Source organism: Etheostoma cragini, chromosome 11, assembly GCF_013103735.1.
Source record: "Etheostoma cragini isolate CJK2018 chromosome 11, CSU_Ecrag_1.0, whole genome shotgun sequence".
NCBI classification, from domain to species: Eukaryota; Metazoa; Chordata; class Actinopteri; order Perciformes; family Percidae; genus Etheostoma; species Etheostoma cragini.
The window spans coordinates 25809645-25819269 of NC_048417.1; the positions used below are offsets into that span (position 1 = coordinate 25809645).

The window sequence follows — 9625 nt, forward strand, 5'->3', positions numbered from 1 at the left end:
ATACTATAAATAAAATTGCATATCCTGAGGTGCAAGTCCCTGGGTGGCGTTGTCGGTTTCTAAGTTAGTTCGTTCCCTTTGTTATCTTCACTTGCCCCTTTTAGTATTTCATAATTGAATAGTCCACTACTCGCCACATTTGCGTTTTTCACAAAGCTGTTTTATGGCCCCATTGTCTGCAAAACCTCAGTGCCGACAGTTTGAAACAAAAGACAGGGAAAGCAAAGGCATAAAAGCCAACTCCTATTGTAGCTTCGGCCTCGATCACTGGCCTTAGCTTGCTGCTGGATTTGTGAATCTGTTTAATCCGGTCTGAAATTTTATTTTCAGCAACAGTCTTGAGAGGGTTTTTTGTAAATGACAATTTGTATGTCTAGTGTCCCTGCTCATGAAATTGCAGGTGATGGATTGGAACAGAAAATACTGACTGCCAGTTTTTGTTAAAGATTGAGGCTCTTAATACCAGATGATGCATCGTATGAGTAAACGCTTATTTTTTGAAAATTTTCATAGGTTTTGTTGTGCTTCATATTGAGCTGGCCCCTGTATACAAAGCAGAGGGCATTGAGTTGTCAATACAAGACAATTGGTTTAAAGTTTTAAGAATACTTTATATATGAAATGAGCTAGTTTGTCCTTCCCCTGAAAATGCTCCCACGGGTGGTTTCGTAAAGCGGAAACAGTGGTCAGATTTTAAAACAAGTTTTTTTCTTCTTTTCTAAGCTAAGTTGTGCCTTAATCTAACCCAAATGCGACAATTTCCCACAAAGAAGTGTTTAGAACCTTTACGCTGAAAGATGTGACAACGTTCTCTGGTTTTGAAATTGTTGGGTCTTTGTAAATTAGACCTACTCTATGAAGTGTCCTGAGATAACACATATGATTTGACACTATTAAAGTTTAATTAAACTGGCTTAGATTTGAGAATTGAAAAAAGGCTCCTGTGGGTCGTATTAGAGGCTAGGAACAAACTATCAATGTTTTGCATGTCTTATTGTGGTAGACTGTGTTCCTGTCTTAATTTCTTAGCCTGGTTTTCTGTCCTGTCTTGTGATTATTGTATGGTGTTATTTTTGGTATATGTTCTGTTTCCTGTTTTATTATGATAGTTTTGTTTTCTGTGCCATTTTGTTTAGTTTTACTTCCTGCCTTAGTTTTCCTGCCCTTGTGATTACCTGATGTCTTTCATCTGTTTCTCAGCCCTTGTGTCACCTGCCTCTTGTTATCTCATTACCCTCTGTATTTAGTCTTTGTGCTCCGCTTGCCCTTTGTCTGATCATTATTTCTGTTTTTAGGTTCCTGTTCAATCTCGGTGTTGCTGTGATTCCTGTTTGCTTCATTTGGATTTCCTTGCCTACTGTTTGCTGGACACCTTTTGTTGGTTTGTATGCTGCTTTTGTTTATTCAACCTTCAAAGCTCAACCCTGCCTGCCAGCTCTCTGCACTTGGGTCCTACATTCCCTCCATTCCGTACACACATAACAGTTGTATGATTTGGATGACTAAAATATTTGAATACATAGCCTCCAAGTCACCAACCCTCAAGCAACGGACCATAACACAACACTTTCAGCAATGATGGCTTCCTATAGGACACAAAATGATATGAAGACAAGATGGCGGAATGTCCACTGTGTGTTTTCCCCAACTCATCCCAACAGCCTGAAAACAAATATTCACCAACAATAATGGCAATCTTAACCTAATGTATAGTTCTGAATGCTGGTAGGAATCTAGGTGATAGGCCAAGGATTGAGGCATTCCATCAACAAGTCCAAATTCAATGAAAAATATGTTGTGGATACACAAATGGTAACAAAGAATTGTATTATGATACTGTTAAAATGACCTATGGGCAAGATTCAGGCACAATCACAACTTGGTTAGGTTAAGGGAAAGGTTTGGCTTGAAATAAGTACTTAGTTAATGGTAGGTGACCTTCATCCCCATGGCTAAATAACTTGGTCAGTGCAAGGCTGACACCATGTTTTGCAATATCAGCTCCATGGGGTTAGTGAGCTTTGGAAAAATCCAGCATGTTTCCTTTCGTACACAGAGACAGAATTCCACAGCCTGGCTGTTAATTGGCGCAATAAGGGCTTGTCATGTACTAAACAGAGGCTCAGGCACCATATGGCATTTTTTGACTAATACTGTGTCAAAGCTACACAGCCTTTTTCTGGTGCTTAGACCTCATTGAAAAAATAGTATTCATTACATTGTTTTGCCCCGTCAGATGTGACGAATCCAGCTCCACCCTAGCACCACCAGGCTCAGGGACAGCTTCATCCCACAGGCCATAATGTTTTAGAACTCTTGTGCTCATCACATGTTATCTTACCCTTTAATATTATCTTCATACACTTGTATTTACTGTTTAAACAACTGTCTTCACCTCTTTGTACTCTCTTCTGTTATTTTGCACATAACAAAATAAGAATCTTGAACCTTGAGCTCCGGTTGACTCTATCCAACTTTCTATCCAAAGCTTAACTGCACCTTTATGTGCTGCCTTGATGAAGGCTGTAAGAGCTTCGGGATTGGACAGCTCCCACTGTGACCTCCTTTATCCTGATTTCTGCTATGTAGATTTCTAATTCACTTCACTATAATGTTGTCAGAAACACTTAAATCCAGCTCTGTGTAATGGCACTATGTGCAGATGAAGAATATTTGGGGCATCTCTTCGAAGTTGCAGCGCGCTGAACATCCAAAAGTCTGTCGACGTCTGCTTGAAGATGCACACCACGTCACAAAAGTCCACACCTCGGCTGCTCTGAGGTCTGTAGGATGGCATCCCAGAGGGAAGCCAAACACCGTTCATCTGTACACACTGCCAACACAAAGATGATAAAAACCTGGATTAAAATTAGCTAAGTAAGCATTCCGTTAAAGTCCTGCAAATACCATAAGACCACCAAACTTTAAAGTATTATGCTTTTTCCCTTTACGTTATCATGTAATGTATCTTTTTTTTGTGCATGTTATGTTTGCATCCCGGGGTAAGCGCCAGAGTTTCACCCCTAGGAAATGCAATTTCTCTGTCTAAATTTAAGAGTCAGCGTTGCATAATTCTCACTTTTTGTCAGCTAACGGATGCTGAAACGAGAGGTTGCTCACATGCTCTGTACCCGCATCAAAGTCACCTTTATCTGCTAAACTCATTTAACAACAGCCTCTAAAACTAACTGTGTCCACCTGCACCACAAAGCATAAACAAACAGCCTTCCAGCAAGAAGGATAGATATGGGGGTGGGGGGTTAGTGCGCGGAAGCACGTGAGGGAGGGGAGGGGACGAGATGAGGAGGAGGGAGGGGCAAGCTAGTCTCGTTTTTTTTGAAGATATTTTGAACGTCAACATGAATTAACGTCACCCAACATCCCTCAGAGCACCTTTTAATGTACTATTTGCAATTTCTGGCTCAATCTTTGGGTTCACAAAACACACTATCTCTCAGGCATTTTGGTTTGGACAGGAGTATCTTCGGGTGTGGTACCAGTGGTCTGAGGTCAATGTTTTTTTTAAGCTTGACTCAAACTAAAATATGAGAACAGGAGGATCTGTACCCTGATAAGCACAAATTATAGGATGCTGACCTTCAAAATAAAGGTTTACACTATTAAAACATAATGTCCCAATAGGGTGTGGAGGTGATGGTAGGTCTATGTTTGCACAAATGCCAAGTACATTTTAGTGTTATCTACAATTTGTGGGGTGGTCTGTCCACGATTTCATTTTTGCTTTACATTCTGTGAGTTCTTTAGAAATGCTTTCAAAGTGTGGTTTTCAGGCCCTTTCTTCAGCCCCAGTTTCAGGGCAGGATTTCCCAATCACATCTACATTTCACATAATGAAAAACTGCAGTGCCTGTGAGTTCATATGTGCTCCGTGTTCAGAGAGGCAGGGGCTCTGGAGGACCGTGCTCAGGATCAATAAGTGCTCAGGCATAGGATTCCTGTGCCTCTGGCTCATGCAGAGAGGAAATATATGAAAAACAAAAAATGGCTTGCCAGTGAGCCTTTGGGGACTCAGCGTGTGTATTTAGTCTAGCTCCCAATGTACCTCGGCGGTTTCGGTTCAAAGCACGTGGAGTCGAAGCCAAAAGCAACTGTGAAACCAGCCCCTTGATCACAGTGGCGTTGCCTTTGATTGAATTTAGCATTCAGTGGTGGGTCTAAATCACAGCAAGGAGGTGTGTGAGGTAGAACATGCCGAGGTCGAAACTAGCCTTGTCCAATTTCCCACTTATGCAAGGCTCTGCTGGGAGTGATAGAGAAAGACTGAAAATTGCTGAGTTTTGTATTAAAAGCCGCCTAGACCAAAATTGAAAACTTCACTTGCACATTCATTAAACTGGTTCCTAAGCACCAGGGTGGGCTCAAAACCATGACAAAAATGACCAAAAGACCACACAAAGCTGCAAGTGGCTATTCATTTTAACATACATAACAAAAACAACTAATGGTTCAAATAATGCTGTGAATTGTGGCAGTAAGTGGTGTCAGCATGTATGCATGAATGTAAGACTAATGAGTAGATGTGGTGTGGTGAAGAAAACAAGTAACGGAGGAGCACAGGGAACAACAAGGGGTGCGCTATTATACTGGAGAACACGACCCAGATGTCTCAAATAATTGATGACCCGACCACTCCTACTGCAACATAGAACACAAACAGATAGACATCGCAACAGCCAACAGAGACGGGGAGGTCACACTGTTTACCTCAATGAAAAAATTAAAGTCACTAAATTACTTTACTGATTACTGCCACCAAATAGTAATGCATTACTATGACAAGTAACGTTTTACTTTTTAAATGTGTACTTTGAAATGCTGCACATTATTAAAGTGCTTATAGCTTTAAGTTCAGTACTGTTATCTCCACTGGGATCATGCATAATTGTGTATCTGTCTGTCACAGCGCAGCTAATCTCAAATACTATGTTTCTGCACATTTGACTGTAGGCCTATGCTCAAGGACCTCATGTTTCTTTGTTTTTTTTAAAGGAGGGGGGTTTAACTTAAAAAAAAAATTGGGAAGCACTTTTGAGCCATTTGGTCACACTCCAAACATGAAACCCATTAAATATTGCAGTTTTTCTTGATTGCTGAGACATATTTCTTGAAAGCTGCACTCATTTTCAGGGGCGGCTGTGGCTCAGTGGTGAACCCCGACTTGCCCCCGATGCTGCGCATCGGAGTGTGAATGTGTGTGAATGTTTATCTGATGAGCAAGTGGCACCTTGTACGGCAGCCTCGGCCACAGTGTGTGAATGTGTGTGAATGGTGAATGTATCCTGTATGATGTAAAAGTGCTTGAGTAGTCAATAAGACTAGAAAAGCGCTATATGAAAACAGCACATTTACATTCATTTTCTCTAAACTGTAAACACAAAACCCAATTTTCAAGCAACATTCACTTAACCTCAGACTCGTCTTGCAAAACCAAACTTTCACCTCAAAGCAGTTCAATCTGTGCTCAAAACTGAACTATGTTGTGAAATCGTGCCCCGACTTAATCAAAATTAAAAACACTATGTAGAAAAATAGAAAACACAATGCTCAGGACATGAAGCTGGAGAAATCAATGTTTAATGTTCACTGTGGGCTGAATGCATGTTTAAAAAAACAACTGTACATTTAGCACAAAATGAAATCTGTTGCATTTACACGTAGCACTTGTAAAAACAAACAGACATCTTATGCGTTTGCCACTTGTGTACAGTAAGCCCATGTAAAAATAAAGTACAAAAATATACAAATAAGTGCATTACTCAAAACATTATGTCTCCGTGCTGGGTCAGGCCACAGGACTTCATCCACATCACAGACCACATTTTCTCTGGCCAGGCAATGGGGGCTGAAACCCTTGCATGCCGTACCCAGGCTCGGCACGCCTCCACACCTATGTCACCACAGGCAAGTTCCATGGCTTGCAAGGTGGTTTTTAAGGTTGGCGTTCATATACCTTCCACGGCCATGAGGAGAAGAATTCCTCAATGGGGTTTAGGAAAGGGGAGTACGGTGGAAGGCAAAGATTGATAAAACCTTGATTCATGTTGAACCCTTCTCTAACCTGGAGGAATCTGAAAACTCACATTTTCCCAAACAACAACATAGATGGGATGCTCATCCTGCTGCCCTAACAGAACATCTTGCATGTGATTGAGGGAAATGAGGAGCTGGTGAGTGTTGTAGGTTCCCAGGTTTTCATGATGGTGGACAACCCCATGATTGCCGATGGCAGAATTTAATGTGACATTGCCACCACGCTGCCAAGGAACACCAACAATGGCCCGATGGGCAAATAGATTACGGCCTCTCCTTCTCCTTTTGGTGAGATTGATTCAGAAATACTTTTTTTACATACAATTGAAATACGATTGAACCCAGCTTTATCCACGTAGATGTATTCATTGGGTCTTTCCATTGCATCCAGTTGAAAAACCCTCTGTAGAAATAGATATAGTTTTGTAAGTGATACGAAAAAAGTGATTTAGGCCTCTACAGTAATTCACTACTTCAAGTAATCAAGATTGAATGTGTCTGGATATTTGCCAACCTGTATATACTGGAATCTTCGGTCTGATTCTGTCTGAATTGCAATCAAAGAAAAAACATCTGAGGAGGTGAGGAGGAGGAGTCATGAACTTTAGTGACCTTTGGTCTTTGGGTTCTGCCCTCTAAATAAACCTAAAACATGCCAGACTGTGGAAAGTAAACCAAGGGAATTGTGACACACTATTTTTGTAATCTCGAAGCTAGATACTGTCTGAATTGTAATCAAAGGGCACTCTGTATAGCTGTTTCATGCGAAGTCTGTTGCACTTGAGGACACAATCAACAGTAGAGAGGTTAACACTGTTAACACTCAGTTTTATGGCATATTCTCACAGAACAAAATAATTAGGGTCTCTTACCTCATACCTGTCCTCCCACCTCTATGTGGCAGTCTTTCCATTCTACAAAAAGAGAACATGGAGATACAAAAAATATACATGGAATACTAGGCCTACAAACAGTTAGGGTTAGGGTTAATAAATAAATAAATATTACCATTTAATATTACAGTTTAGAGTTATTTTCAATTGCTAAGACACATTTCTTGAAAGCGGCTTTCCTTTTCTCTAAACTGTGAACACAAAACCCAATTTTCAAGCTACATTCACAAACCTAATATTAATAATTGTTTATTAATTAGTTCTAGCTGGTGCTTGGGCTCTAATAATCATGAAAGTGTAAGGTATAGGTTAACTAGGACTAGTAAATAGCTTAATCCCCAAGAAGCAGCTTGGATGAATTTACTTTCTGATTCTGGGTCAGTTTTGGATGAGTTTAGCAACTGTGTTTTGAAGTCCACACTGCAACTAGAAACGCTCTGATTAATGCTAATAAAAGCCAGCTACAATGCAAAATTGTTGGGAAAGAACATGATGTATTCCAGAAATGAAGTTAAAATAATTCAAATTGACAGCTACAACATATGCCCATAGCTGTAAGGTGGTTGAGAGAATATAGGACATAAGTGCAGAGACAGCAGGCAATACTTGAAGTTGAATTTTTAATAACAAACATCCTTACAACAAAAGGAGTCCTGAAGATAACAGGCAATCCACAAAAACAGAACAGGCCGAATCCCAAACTGGGAACAGGCAGAATCCCCGAAGGGAACAGGCAGAATTCCAAAAAAACAGGAAAGGCAAACACGGAAACAGTGGCAAGCGAAATCCACTAAGCGGCAAACAGTAATCCGACAAGAGACAAAGATAGAGACTAAATACAAAGGGTAATGAGAAGATAAGGAACAGGGGACACTAGGCTGGGACACAGGTGAACAACAAGGTGACAGTAACAGAAGTCGGTGGGTCTGCCAACCAGGCAATAGGGTCTGGAGTCGGTCGGACCACCGACAAAACGCAGGGAGCAGGAATCTCTATGGCACTGAACAAAGGCAATGTCCCTGTGGTGCCTGACCAAGGCAAATTCTCTTCGAAAATGGTCAGATGAGGTACTGGGAGACTGGTCAGCACCAACTCTGGGAGAACAGTCAGCATAGACTCTGGGACAACGGTTACCGTAGACTCTGGGACAATCGTCAGCGTGGACTCTGGAAGTCTGCACGTCACCAAGGGCTCCAACAACATGTGCTACGGTCTGCTGGACAGCACATGCTCCGGTCCACCGGACAACACATGCTCCGGTCCACTGGACAACACATGCTTCGGTCAAATTGACAGCATGGGCTCTGGGTTGAAGAGAGGTTGAAGCGGGGAATGGCATCCAGACATATCGACCATGTCCTCTCTTGCGGCCTCCACGGTTCCCAGGGAAAATAACCAGGCGAGTACACTAAGGAACAGACAGGAGGGAGAGTACAGGGCACTGGTGGATGAATTTGTGGAGTGGTCTGGTAAGAATCACCTGCTGCTGAACGTGGATAAGACCAGAGAGATGGTGATCGACTTCAGGAGGAAGGGAACGGCTCCACATTCCCTTTGCATCCTGGGAAGTGACGTGGACATGGTGGAGGGGTACTGTTATCTGGGTGTCAACATCAACAACAAGCTAAACTGGACTAGCTAAACTAAAAAGGTCAAGAAGGGGCTTGAAGGGGATGAGCAGACTCTATTTCCTGAGGAAGCTGAGATCCTTCAATGTGTGCAGCAGAATGTTGGAGATGTTCTACCACTCTGTTATGACCACAGCTCTGTTCTCCTCCGCCGTCCGCTGGGGCAGCATCGGAGCCAGCAACACAAACAGACTGAACAAGCTCAACAGGAAGGCTGGCTCCGTGATCGGCTGCAAACTGGACACGTTTGAAGCTGTGGTGGAGAGGAGGTCACTGAACAAACTTATCTATTATGGATAACCCTGACCAGGGACCACCCTCTCCAACCCACACTGGTCCAACAGAGGAGCAGCTTCTCTAAGAGGCCCTGACAGCTTCAATGCCGCACAGACCGCTACAGGAAATCATTGCTACCACAGGCAACATTCTTTAACAAAATCACTCAGTGCTAGATGAGACTTTTAGACACCACAATAATGCACTCATTTAAATTTTAGCATACATTTAGCAGATTATTTAGGCAGTTGCACATTTTGTTTTCCCATACTGTATATATTTAAATATTTGTTCTTATATTTTATTATTATTATTATTATTTCATGTACACTGTATGTATGTATATTTTTTCCTAGTATCTCATTTATATTTATATTCTGTGTTGTGTGACTAATGTACGTCGGCTGCTGTGACACCGTAATTTCCCATTTTCTATCTATCTATCTATCTATCTATGTGATGGGGTGGCAGGAGAAGGAGGACCAAGATGCAGGTTGGCGGGCAAACACAGGCTCATTTATTGGAAACAAAAGAGCAAACCACATGGGCAAAAAACAGTCTACCAAAAGGTCACAGGGAGAACTGGGAAGGCCAAATCCAGGGAACGAAAGATAACCAAAAAACCAACAAGGGAAAACAGTCCGAAACAGGCCTGGGAACAAAGAGCACAAAAACAGGTGAAAAAGCAACGGGAAGACTCACAAGGGATAACCGGACTGGAATGCTCACAGCAACAGGCTGACAAGACACAACGGAGGGACGCACAAACTGGAATGA

At 41.9% G+C, this 9625-nt stretch overlaps 1 long non-coding RNA gene across 1 annotated transcript; it reads right to left on the minus strand.

Moving 5' to 3' along the window:
* Nucleotides 1–6390: 6390 nt before the first annotated feature.
* LOC117952715 lies at nucleotides 6391–6868 on the minus strand. Its single transcript, XR_004658483.1, has 3 exons — nucleotides 6773–6868; nucleotides 6664–6679; nucleotides 6391–6581 (listed from the first exon to the last, which is right to left on the minus strand). It is a non-coding gene; the product is annotated as an uncharacterized LOC117952715 (long non-coding RNA).
* Nucleotides 6869–9625: the final 2757 nt, after the last annotated feature.